We start from the raw sequence: 13831 nt of genomic DNA, 5'->3' as shown, positions 1-13831 counted from the left end.
GGAAGGGGTCTGAATACTTTCTGAATGCCCTGTAATTGTATGTTTGGTGTACAGAGATGAGGCAGTCATTCAAAAATCATGTTAAACAATATATTTGCACAGAGTGAGTCCATGCAACTTATTATGTGACTTGTTAAGCACATTTTTACTCCTGAACATGGAGTATTTAGGCTTTGTTAGGAGGTGAATACCCACTAAAAAAGGGGCTGAATACTTACTGATTCAAGACATTTCAGCTTTTTATTTGTATTTCCATTTGTAAAAATTGAAGGAGAAAAAACATACGGAGCAAAAATATTTAAAACCCAACATGTAACAATTTCAAAGATTTTAATGAGTTACAGTTCATATAAAGATATCAGTCAAGTTTAATTAATTAATTAGGCCCTAATCTATGGATTTATCGCGACTGGGAATGCAGATATCCATCTGTTAGTCACAGATAGCTTTAGAAAAAAGGCATGGGTGTGGATCAGAAGCCAGTCATAGGCGGCAGCATAGTCTAGTGGTTAGAGCATTGGCCTAGTAACTGAAAGGTTGTAAGATCAAATCCCCAAGCTGACAAGGTACAAAATCTGTCATTCTAGGCTGTCATTGAAAATAAGAATTTGTTCTTAACTGACTTGCCTAGTTATAAAAGGTAAAAAATTTTTTTTGAAAAAAGTCAATATCTAGTGTGACCACCATTGGCTTCATGCAGAACAACACCTTCTCATAGAGTTGATTGGGCTGTTGATGGTGGCATGTGGAATGTTGTCCCACTGCTCTTTAATGGCTGTGCGAAGTTTCCGGATATTGGCGGGAACTGGAACACGCTGTAGTACACGTCGATCCAGAGCATTCCAAACATGCTCAATATGTGACATGTCTGGTGAGTATGCAGGCCATGTAAGAACCCGGGACATTTTCAGCTTCCAGGAATTGTGTACAGATCCAACATGGGGCCATGGAGGCAGCTTATGGTAGAAAAATTACCATCAAATTATTTTGCAACAGCTCTGGTGGACAGTCAGCATGCCAATTGCACGCTCCCTCAAAATTGAGACATCTGTGGCATTATGTTGTGTATCAAAACTGCACATTTTAGAGTGGCTTTTTTGTCCCCTGCACAAGGTTCACCTCTGTAATGATCATGCCATTTAATCAGCTTCTTGATATGCCACATCTGTCAGGTGGCTGGATTATCTTGGCCCGGAGGAATGTTCACTAACGGGGATGTAAACAAATGTGTTCCCAAAATAGAGAAATAAGCTTTTTGTGCGTATGGAACATTTCGGGGATCTTTAATTTCAGCTCATGAAATATGGGACCAACACTTTTTACATGTTACATTTATATTTTTATTCAGTGTAATTCCACTTTGACATTATGGGGTATTGTGCTGTAACACAACAAAATGTGGGAGGGGTGTGAATACATTCTGAAGGCACTGTCTGTCAGTCAGGTGGCTAGCTGCCAGCTCTGGTCTGGCTAGTATTACTTAGCCAGTTAGAAGGAATAAGTAAGAAGCTAACAATAAATGGAGCCTACCTCAGCAGGATAAAAAAAATACGCTACGAAGTTCTCATTATAACTTTTCTTTAGAGAGAGTAGGCTACTGAGATACAGTGATGTGGCGCTCAGTGGTGAGGCTGAGGCAGGCTGCAATGCTTGCAGGAGGAAGCAGAGGAGACAGACAGAACAGAAGCAAGCAAAGAGAGAGGTCAGTAGAGTGGTTCTGAAATTTGGGGTCAGGGCCCCATGTGGGGTCCCCTGAGAAAATCTGTACTAATCTTATCAAACAAGTTAGGAACATAAACAAGAGGATATGTTTCCATATGAACATATCTACCCAACTATCTTCCCTATATTAATATGCAATCAAAATGCAAACAATACAGTTAAAGTTTTCGCTTCGTCGCTATTTAATTCCTTGAGAGGAAAAACACAGAGGAAATACCGTGAATTCTTTTGGAGCCTAGCTCATTTCTTTCTCGCTCATCTCCACCGTGTTGCCTTCCATGATCTCTAAGGACCCGCCGAGGTTGGGGTGCATTAGCATTCCCACACAGAAGATCCCACAGATGCTCAGGGGAAAGTCCCACAGGATGCAATGATCTGTGGATCAATATCCGGAGCTTAACGCAGTGTGCTCACAGAATATTAAGTCATCGTGGGAAAGTTATCCCATCACGCTCCAGGTGAAAAGAGCCAAAGCCCACAATTATCCTAAGCCAGCCAGCCACCCACCACGCTACGGTTTGAGATGATCAAATGCAAATCGTATCAATGAACAGAGAAAAACTACTTTCAGGTAGGAGTCTGTCGACTTACAAAATGCGAGAGCTACATCTGTAAGCAAAACATTGATGCATAAATCAAAAGTAAGCGACATGCATCAACCTGCGTTGAAATGTAGGAACTGGATTTATTTGAATAGTGTCCACAGGGACTTCAGGCATTCAGACACAAACTCATTGCTCAAACGTCAACAACCGCAACTGTGTAAACAGAACATCTCGTTGTTGACATCCTGACATGTACAGTGCCTATATTGCTATAAACCCCAGAGTCCCCTAGGCCTTCCATTAGTCTGACTCTTGTCTCTGTCAAATCCCTCCTTGTCCCTCGCTTCTTTTCAAGGGGAGCGGAGCCTGTGACATGTTACGCGTGCATCCACTGCACACATCATTGATAGTAATGGGGAGGTAAAGTAGGCAGGGAGGGGTGTCTGTGAGAAAGTGTGTATGCAGGGGGGGTTATCAAGTCAGGATTACACAAGCGGAGCATGTGTGCCGCTCCGCGAGATCAATTCATGTCACCATGGCAAACGGCGTGACAACCAGTCCCCTCCCAGTCACCATCTGCCTTTTCCCCAAGCCAATTTGTCACAGCACAGTCATGTGTGGCGATGCCCTCCTTCAACATTGAGGAAGATGGCTGTAGGGAAAAGGAAGGAAGGAAGGAAGGAAGGATGGGAGGAAGGAAGGAGAAATTAGCATTGACAGAGGGTTTAAGCTTGAGCCCTGGAAACCAAGTGTGAACGGCGGCAAGAGTTCAGAACGGTTGGCAAAGGCAAACTGGCTAAGGAACTTTTGGGAACTACTGGCAGCCACTTATTGAGATACTACTGGTTTGGACTGGTGTCAGAACTTAATTTGCACCCAACTGAATTAGAATGACCTAATTGAGGTGAACACCCTCCAGCATTTACTCACGTAAGATGCTGTCATTCTAATGTGTCACACAGTTGCCAGGAGCCATCTGTCTAAACAAACGTGGAACTCATTTCTAAGAATCATGATTTTGCTCATCCGCCTTACACTAGTTCATAATTTTACACTCTCTGAACCTATGATGCACTGGCTACTACAGCAAACCATGCTCGATCAGCTGAGCCAACTATTGCTACCCTGTTTGAATAGCCATTAAAGTAGGTAGTTTGCCAGCTTGCTGATGAAGTTGTAGGGCACCAAAGTTATGGGACTGTTCTAAGAAATCAGCATGCGTCTGACAGCTGACACTGTGCCTTGCTACTTTGTAACATTTGGCCAATGCCATAACACCGCAGAGAGCAGTCAGCTGTGCTGCAAAACTCGGCGCACTTGTCACGGCAGAACAGAAACTGCCTTATCATGGAAACTCACTAGTGCTATTGGCTAGAATTTCACTACACTAGCTAGCGTGAGTATTCAGCATTGAGTGTGTGAACTCGCTAGAATCTCTTTAATTTCATATGGATTGATTTGAGACTGGAAAGATGGTGCCGACAGACATAGCAGCTCTGCTTCTAGCTCCTAAGCAACTTTGCAGTATTGTTTTTGTGTTATTTCTTATATTATTATAATATATGACACCCTAGACTCACTTCAATTTGGTAACCGCCCCAATAGATCCACATTGCACTGCACTATCCCATCTGGACAAGAGGAGTACCTATATATATATATTTTTTTTTTACCTTTATTTTACTAGGCAAGTCAGTTAAGAACAACTTCTTATTTTCAATGACGGCCTAGGAACAGTGGGTTAACTGCCTGTTCAGGGGCAGAACGACAGATTTGTACCTTGTCAACTCGGGGATTTGAACTTGCAACCTTTCAGTTACTAGTCAAACGCTCTAACCACTAGGCTACCCTGTTCATTGACTACAGCTCAGCCAACACCATAGTACCCTACAAGCTCTTCATCAAGCTCGGGGCCCTGGGTCTGAACCCCGCCCTGTGCAACTGGGTCCTGGACTTCCTGACGGGTCGCCCCCAGGTGGTGAAAGTAGGAAATAACACCTCCACTTCACTGATCCTCAACACAGGGGCCCTACAAGGGTTCGTGCTCAGGCCCTTCCTGTAGTCCATGTTCACCCATGACTGTGTGGCCACACACGCCTCAATCATCAAGTTTGCAGACGACACAACCATAGTAGGCCTGATTACCAACAATGACGAGACAGCCTACAGGGAGGAGGTGAAGGCCCTGGCGGAGCGGTGCCAGGAAAATAACGTCTCCCTCAACGTCAACAACATGAAGGAGCTGATCGTGGACTTCAGGAAAAGCAGAGGGAGCACGCCCCTATCCACATGGACGGGAGAAGGTGGAAAGCTTCAAGTTCCTCGTCGTACACGTCACTGGCGATCTGAAATGGTCCACCCACACAGACAGTGTGGTAAAGGAGCAACAGCGCCACTTCAACCTCAGGAGGCTAAAGAAATTTGGCTTGGCCCCTATGACCCACAAACTTTTACAGATGCACAATTGAGAGCATTCTGTCGAGGTGTATCACCGCCTGGTACAAAAACTGCACCACTCGCAACCGCAGAGCTCTATATACATAGACATGGAATCACTATTTTAGTCAATGCAACTCCGACATTGCTCGTCCTAATATTTATATATTTCTTAATTTCATTATTTTACTTTTAGATGTGTGTATTGTTGTTAATTATTACAGTATATATTTCTGCACTGTTGGTGCTAGTAACACAATCATTTCGCTATACCCGCAATAACATCTGCTAAATGTGTATGTGAGCAATAACATTTGATTTGATTTCAGACAGCAAGCAGGTCACTAGTTACCTAGCAAATGTGTGTGCACATTTAGATTTTCATACTGATTCTACAACCACAAAACACCTTTGCTCAATGTAGAATTAAGTAGTGAAGATTTACTCATGAACCCCCCCCCCCCCCTCCCCCCATCAATATCAGCTGCAGGTTTATAGTTTTTGGTAAGATGAACTGAATCTTGAGGATGAAAGGCAGTTCAGTTTTGTGGATGAAATTAGTGAAGATCAGTGAAGACCCTCCAGTGACAATGTAAAAGTTTGGCTGAATGTCTTATATGAGCTGTTATAGAGCAGTGAGGTTTGGGACAGGGCAATAAACTGGTGCCAACCAAGGAATTAAAATGAGTGTACACTACAAATCAGAGCTTACTTCTTACCATCTTTCACTAGAAAGGGCATTGAAACAACCTTTGCAGCGATGCATGGAAGATCTGAATATAATTTTACACATTTGTGCCACTGGGACGGGGACAGTGCTTTATTGTGAACTGAGTGGGTGTCAAGGTATGAAAGCAAAACGAGACAGTCTTCTCATACACACACACTGTTTGCTCTGACAATTCCTCCATTCGGTGCTCCGTCTGATCACATTTCATGCCTATGCTCCCACTGACTGGTGTTCCTTCCCATTTTACCGTTTGTGGCAGCCATAATGAAAAGCAGAACATTTCCAACCATAGAGCCAGCTGTAGACACCCAACTACTCTGCCAGTGACCAACTGAGCACAACACCTATATCCTCTTTCTACATGGCCAGCACACCAAACCCAAATGCATTGTTTGCCTGCTCACATATCTGACAACAATGCAAGTTGCTGGCTTGCACTCACTTTGATTGATGCACAATGCTACACAATGGCCCGTGGTGTTTGTATACATAGCCGGCCAAAAGAGGGCTATCAGTACAAAGCCAATGCACATAAAGGGGTATGAAAGCAGAGGTGTCCAATGTGAACCCTCGTCCCGTCAAAAGGTTGAACATACAGGCAACAGGGAGTGAAAAGGGTGACAGAGACAGAATAGCAGCTGTGTTGTTGTTATATAAAGCATTGAGGGCGGTTGTCCATCAAAGCCGGGCCTGTACAGGTAGGGCTTCAATGAAAGTCCTGAAGGGCTCATTTCCACGGCGGACAAGAATCACGTCATGATGTGAGGGCTTACGTAATCAGCTACGGGTGTTATCCGGAAGCCCATTGAAACATCTACTATAGGCATCATAGCACACCACTCTGTGACCCTTGAGTTATAGAACACCCATAAGATACGAGTCAGCATTTATTACACCCAGCATGTTTGACGTCATGCTCCATCTAAACCCATGGGTTAGACTACTTGGATCCTGTTTTCAAGCCAGGTTTCTATGTCTGAAATGTAGACATGAAGAGGGAAGAATAATGTTGACAGTACTCACTTTCTGTATCAGTACAGATGGATTACACCAACAAATGGCTCAGTTGATCTTTGGTTCCTCACAACAGATGTGAAGAATTCAGAGGGTCCGATCCGATAAGTACGGAGTGGGAAGGATTGTGCAGTTGGGGGAGGGTCAGGGGGTTGAACCCCCCTCAGATTTTTTCACAATTAGTTTTGCAATCCTCAGCAAACTTCCTGTGAGAGAAAAAAAACAAGAGACAAACTACATGAGCGGAGCGCTGCAGCAGTGACGGCCCAGTATGTAAAACAACGGGAGGGAGATTCTCAAAGCACAGCTGCGCTGCAAACACACAGGCTAATAACCTCTGCCTTTTCAACACACAGTCTCAGCAGGATACTGCAACGGGCCACTGACCCATGACTGAGGAAGACGTGCGGGGGGGGGGGTGCGGCACACATCCTCTTAGCATAATCTCCTCAGTCACTTTACTGTCATAACATAGCAGCATAACACAAGCAGATGAGCTCTAAATAGAACCAGATGCATGGGGCTCCACAGGGGTAAAGGCGGTGAGGCGACAGAGACGCTGTGGCGCTACAATATAGTGAGAACTTATCTCTATACTAAACCCTTTCTTAAATAGCCAGTTTCCCCATAGTCCCAAATCATTTAGATTATACAAACATCCGACAACAGATGTGTAATATAGACATTAATGAAAAAAAAGAGCTGTCAATCACCAAAGGTTGTTTGTTACATACAGTAGTAACGCTAACAGCCTAATGGTTCTTCATATAAAGTTGCTGCTAACAACTCTGTTACAAATGGTTATTCCAGTAAAGCTTGTCTGTGAGCTTCAGAGCCTCATCGGTTCGGAACTATCTGGGGATTTGAATTAGAACCGGCCTTGTCAGCTAACTGTATCGTCATGGCTTTACCATTTCTCCAAAAGAAACCCCCTTGCAGTGATGGGAACCTGTGACAGATGAACTTCCCTTCAATCCATTCCAGACTAATGGCATGTGGTCGATGCGTCTTGCGCCCATTGCTAAGACCAGTGCTGACTAATGGCTTGTGGTCAATGCGTCTTGCGCCCACAAATACACCCCCCACTGCACATCCATTCATGCGCACAGGGTCGCACACAAATGGCTGCGGATTGCATGTCGTGACCCTGGAGCTCTCCCTTACATCCTGTGATTACTAACGTATGTCCACTCACTAAACTGACTCACACAGGCCAGCAGATGAAGGACATCAGTCTCTCTGACCCCCCTGGATATTAACCCAGCTGATAGCAGCTGCTATAGACTGCAGAGTGACTCAGGAGCCTAACCAACAGTGGTCTAATGCACCCATGAATAAGGCTATAAATCCAGAACCATCCCAGCATTCGCCACATTAACTAGGCTAGCGTGGGTTCCTTGGCATAACGACCCACATTGAAGAGGGGGACGTGACCCTTCACTCACACGGTGTGGGTCGGTAAGGGGATGCATTTTGGTCTACATGACAGATGACAGAGTTTCCCAATCATGGGAAACAGAGGTTTGCTGTATAGGACTGATGTAAGTGCAAAAGACTTGTTTAAGATCACCAGGCTCAACTACAAATACCCTCTACCATTAATTTCCCTTTTCACATACTTAAGACCACATTGGTCACATTTGGCACAGAGCAGCCATTTTGGAGTCACACTAAACCATCGCAGAGGCCCTGTCAACATGTGTTGAAAGACGACAACAACAAGCATCCTCAATAGGTAATTTAGCAGCCTCTGGCACATAGGATAGCTCAAATTAAGGTCAGCTGATTTCGTTGGCACACAATGTGTCTTTTCAGAGTAGAGGCTAAGAGGAGGCATGAGCAAGGGGTTTTGTTGTTTTTGCTTGCTTGTTTTCCCCAGCCCAACATTGAATGACTTGCAGTATCAATTTTACAACATTTTTTAAAAAACCTCTAGATGGGTCTTTACTTTTTTTTTCTTCTTAAAACAAACAATACCATGCCCTGGAACTGAAGTTGAGAGAATCGGTTTTGGTGCACACAAAAATATGGAGAATATAAAGCATTGATCTTGAATTGGCCACACTGAGCCTCACTTTCCCCTGCCTTAGGGACAGCTTGTCCAACTTGGTGTCATAAAAAAAAGACAAATATTTTCACATGACCCTCCCCTTGTATTGTAACAAAAAATGTACACACCCTTCCCCTAACTGTAGCGACCCTGTGTTTATTAACGTGGATATAGACTTTGCCACATCAGCATGCTTTTGTGACTCAGTCGATGCCAAGCAGGGCTATGGGCCAGAAAGTTAAGGGTTCGCCAACAACAACGGACAAGCTACTCTCCCTGCCTTTCTCATTACACCTACACTACGATCATGGCTGGCTGAAGATAATGATCAGCTAGGTGGAAATCAGATTTTCAACATTTTGATGCTATATTTACAATCATATAAAATATATATGAAACAAATTTTCCACCAAAAGGTTTCTGTGCCAACGCATCACAACCAATAAGCAAAGCATACCGACTTTTGCCGCTTCATTGTCATAGTTTGCGATTTCAACACCATCATCTGCACAGTTTGGAGGCTGGAATTATATTTTGGACGAACGTGCACAGGTAGCCTACAGGAGATTTTTGAAGTAGTCTAATCAGATTAAAACATTGTGACTAGGGCTGTGACGATACCAGTATAGCAATATTTTTTCCATGGCAAAAATGAAAACATGAAGCAGCCCAAACTCTTTGGTCCTTTAAAATCCTGCTTTATGTAAAACATTGTGTGCTATAGCTTGAAAAATAAATAAAATGTGACTCTGGATGACAACATGATGATCCCACTGGGCACAGATGTCAGTTCAAAATGTAGTTTTGATTTACATTTGGTTGAGTTAACTAACTTGAATTCAACAACAAATATTAGAAGTCAGGTAAAATAAAAAGACAATGTTTTTACATTAATTACTTTTTGAAAATCCAATCAGTTTTCCACGTTGATTCAATGCCATCCCTTTTAACTCTAGCATTGTTGTAAAATTACCCGTAACTAAGCATTTCACTGTTTGTGAAATATGACAAATTCATTTGACAAATTAATTTTATTTGATCACATTGATGTTCTTGGTTGAAATGATGTGGACACTTGGGATTTAATATTTTCTTACTGTTCAAGTACTCACATCATTTGTTTTGGTGTACGAGTCAACTAGTTATATTATATTGTGGAACACGATCTTCAAAAAAGTAGTAACCTCAGCATTGCTTGTAGAAGCCTATGACTGAAATGGCAAAGCTTTGCTTTGTTAATATAGTAGCCCTTATCTCCTGAGCCCTTATCACAGTCAAGATACCTACAGTGGGGATAACAAGTATTTGATACACTGCTGATTTTGCAGGTTTTCCTACTAACAAAGCATGTAGAGGTCTGTCATTTTTTATCATAGGTACACTTCAACTGTGAGAGACGGAATCGAAAAATCTATAAAATCGCATTGTATGATTTTTAAGTAATTAATTTGCATTTGGAACAGCTATTCTCAAAGAGAGTGATCATTTGAAACATGGCGAGTTGAAATCGCTTTCAATATACAGACGTTCCATTTAATATATTCAAACTGCTCTTTGGAATTTACAAAATGGATTAACAGTTCCACATTGAATACTGCATGGTGATAAATGATGGCCATTGCATCTGTTTGGTGAGCAGGTTTGTGTATTTTCAGTGTGAAACCTGTCTGTCTATGTTAAGCCTAAACAATTTTAAACTTGGCTTTCACCTGGTCAGTCTACGTCATGGAAATGTTTTGTACACATTGTATTGTCCTACTTCAATCAACCAGTCCATTTTGAATTTGTGATAAAACTGTTGTCATTTGGCAAGGAATGTAGCTTGTGTATTCCATTAGATAAATCCGTTTTTATAGGCATTTCATTCTGTAGGCCTAACGGGAGCTTGTGTGTGCAATCAGCACGCATGTGTTTAGGGAGCGGACAGAACACAATTGAGGGAATGAGACATTCATTCTGTGTGATTCTTCGCTAGGTTTCTTCTTTGTTGTGCCCGACAAATACACATGTAACACTAGAGTCAAAGCAAATTAACTTGTCAAGACAAAATTTAACTTGCCATTTTGGGCAGCCACAAAGCACATTCCACCAAATAGTTTTACAGCATTTGAAAAAAATGTGATCTCTGGTTAAAGATTGAGCTTTGACGAACTCATGCCCATCCCTAGTGGAAACAACGTTGATTCTACCTATTTTTGCCCAGTGGGATGTTTGTTTCCAATATTAGGGCAGTTTTCCTAAAGTAAATACATTTTTAAAAGTTCAATGACAAATATTTAGGATATATTGAAGCTTTATTGGTTCTACGTGCGTAAGAACTATCGGAGAGGAGGTAGAGCACGCGCTAAGCTTTCGTGAATAACTGGGCCAGCTGGGAGCATGTGGCCACATTATTATAGGACGACTTGAGAGAATGATGATCCACAACAGACAGCGCATCTCAGTATCACAACTTAATACAGCCAGACCTGCTTGCTACTGTGCCTTTCTATACCTTAAACTGTTCATTAGACCCCTGATCCAAATGGAATGAAATATTCAAAATCACAGGGCATTATTCAAATGACATTTGCACTGCAGTTTACAGCCTAGAGTAGAATTTTGTACTCACTTGAAAACAATAATGCAATTATGCATTGTAAGGTGGTGTTGTAGGCTAGTCTCGGTGGGATAATTGTATTGTTCTTAAACAAGATCAATAAGGTAGCTGCGTGTCTCATGTCTTCACTGTTCTTTACAATTATATTGAAAAATCATTCAAAGCTGCACCAATTTAAGTGTAGTATGATTGCTAGTTTGCATATTGCAGAACTGGACAAACGATCCCCCTACCACTATTGTCACTATGAATGGTGGATAGAGGGGCAGGATAGACAGCGTGGGAAGTACCAAAACACCTTGATATAGGAGAGGTACATTCAAGCAGATGAGGAAATTTGGCTAGGATGGAAGAAATGATTTTAAAAAAATAGTAAAACCTGCAAAAGGGCAAATGCAAACCAGGGGGAAAAAGGCACTACCCTCCCCCTTTACCCAGTTCATCTCTGCCCTCAAATCCCTCCTCCTTCCCTTGCAGGCTCCTCACCTCTCACCTCCTATTCTCTATTTTTATCACTTCCAACCTTCACCTCTTACCATTTATGTGCAATTCCTCCCGCCTTCCAAAAAACCCATTCAGTGTCCTCCTTAAGACTTTGCAAACCCTCCCTCCTCCCTCCTCCACACCCTCCCTCCATCTCTCAGATCATTCTTCCCTCCAGATATATCCCAGCAGGCATAGCACAGTGTGGTGGTTTGCTCTGCTGTAGAGGTGATCAATGGCCCCTGGCACCTCTGGGCCCCTGAAATGGAGGTATTAATAATGCAGGGCCCGGCTGTCATATCCTCCATTAGCTTGGGGGAAGACATGGGGCCCGGACGGCTGATTGATTACTAATTGGATTAATTGCAGTCTTTTAGGGGAGGAGAATGTAATAGTCTAGAGGCCTAGCTGGCAACTGAGGGGGGAGTGCATTTGGCATGCTGGCATTCAGAGATAGGGATACCGAATGCTGAAACGGGTAGCGTAAACTGTGAGGGGATTGGGTAGACTGTTGTTGCCTGTTCAGTTTCTTTGGTTGATGCCAGGGTTGAGAGTGTATGTCATTTGAGATAACGTAACATTTGTGCAACATGCACTTGACAGAAACGAGGAATTGATCAAGCGGTTTCTCAATAGAGGCGTTTACCATTATTGCACAGTGTGTGTCTGCGGAACGAAATTAACTCAACACCCTGTACACCAAATCACCCATCCTGATGATATCATTACTTTCATTTGCTAGCTATTTCCTCCTCCTATTTCCTTTGGAGGTATCTTCTTAGCCATCAACATCTGGCTACACACTATGATATGACAGATGTAGATTTGGTACAATGTGTGTAATGAAAGTGTTATTCATCAGAAACATGCAAATCTGCCTCCCCAATGGTGCGGTGGTCTAAGGCACAGCATTGCAGTGCTAGCTGTGCGACTAGAGATTCTGGGTTCAAGTCCAGGCTCTGGCGCAGCCGGCCGCGACCGGGAGACCCATGGGGCAGTGCACAATTGGCCCAGCATCATCCGGGTTAGTGGAGGGTTTGGCCCACAGGGATGTCCTTGTCCCATCGCTAACTGGTGACTACTGTGGCGGGCCGGGCACAGTGCACGCTGACACAGTCGCCAGGTGTACGGTGTTTCCTCTGACACATTGGTGCGGCTGGCTTCCAGGTTAAGTGGGAATTGTGTCAAGAAGCAGTGAGGCCTGGTTGGGTTGGGTTGTGTTTCGGAGGACGCACGGCTCTCGACCATCGCCTCTCCCGAGTCCATACCGGAGTTGCAGCGATGAGACAAGACTAACAACCAATTGGATACCACAAAATTGGGGAGAAAAAGGGAGAAAAACATATATTTAAGAAAAAAGAAACATTCTGTAAGCTTCTAACCCTCGTTTTGAGATAAAGTTAATAAACCTCATCACAGCCATGGCACACAGATCTCCAATTAACAACCCAATCAGCACTGTGACAGTATTTCAAATGTAATCTATATGTAGATACACTGGGTATATAAACACCTGCTCTTTCCATGAGAGACTGACCAGGTGAACACTATGATCCCTTATTGATGTCACTTGTTAAATCCACTTCAAACCAGTGTAGATGAAGGGAAGGATACAGGTTAAAGAAGGATTTTCAAGCCTTAAGACAATTGAGAAATGGATTGTGTATGTCTTCCTTCAAGGGTGAATGGGCAAGACAAAATATTTAAGTGCCTTTGTATGGGGTATGATAGTAGGTACCAGGTGCACCAGTTTGTGTCAAGAACTGCAACATTACTGGGGTTTTCCAAACACAATAGTTTGTGTGTATCAAGAATGGTCCACCACCCAGCCAACTTGACAACTGTGGGAAGCATTGGAGTCAGCATGGGGAATTCTTTCGACACCTTGTAGAGTTCATGATGAATTGAGGATGTTCTGGGGGCAAAGGGGGGGGGGGGGGTGCAAGTCAATATTAGGAAGGTGTTCTTAAATGTTTACTATACTTGGTGTATACCCGATGAATTTACACAATATATACTAAGAATGATATGTACAGCAGTGGACATATTAGAGCAAGCTGTCACGAATTCAGTATATAAATACATATCCTGTGTGTATAAACAGTAAAATGAAATATATATATATATATATATATATATATATATATATATATATATATATATATATATATATATATATATATATATATATATATATGCACACACACATACATACTCAGTGGACAGATATTAAGTACACTCATCTAGTACCG

General features: G+C 42.8%; 1 protein-coding gene across 2 annotated transcripts in view; it reads right to left on the bottom strand.

Moving 5' to 3' along the window:
• Positions 1–13831, bottom strand: part of LOC135520264 (semaphorin-6D-like) — a 162866-nt gene that overhangs the window by 73407 nt on the left and 75628 nt on the right. Inside the window, exon 3 of one of the 2 annotated variants that reach the window (XM_064945677.1) lies at positions 6457–6653. The exons of the other annotated variant lie outside the window; for it this stretch is intronic. The gene's annotated coding sequence lies outside the window, so the exon portion shown is untranslated. The remainder of the gene's footprint in view (positions 1–6456; positions 6654–13831) is intronic. 2 annotated transcript variants of the gene reach the window in all.

Source organism: Oncorhynchus masou, chromosome 29, assembly GCF_036934945.1.
Source record: "Oncorhynchus masou masou isolate Uvic2021 chromosome 29, UVic_Omas_1.1, whole genome shotgun sequence".
In the NCBI taxonomy this organism is placed as follows: Eukaryota; Metazoa; Chordata; class Actinopteri; order Salmoniformes; family Salmonidae; genus Oncorhynchus; species Oncorhynchus masou.
The sequence above is the reverse complement of the archived record's forward strand: the minus strand, read 5'-3'. Positions and strand labels throughout refer to the sequence as shown.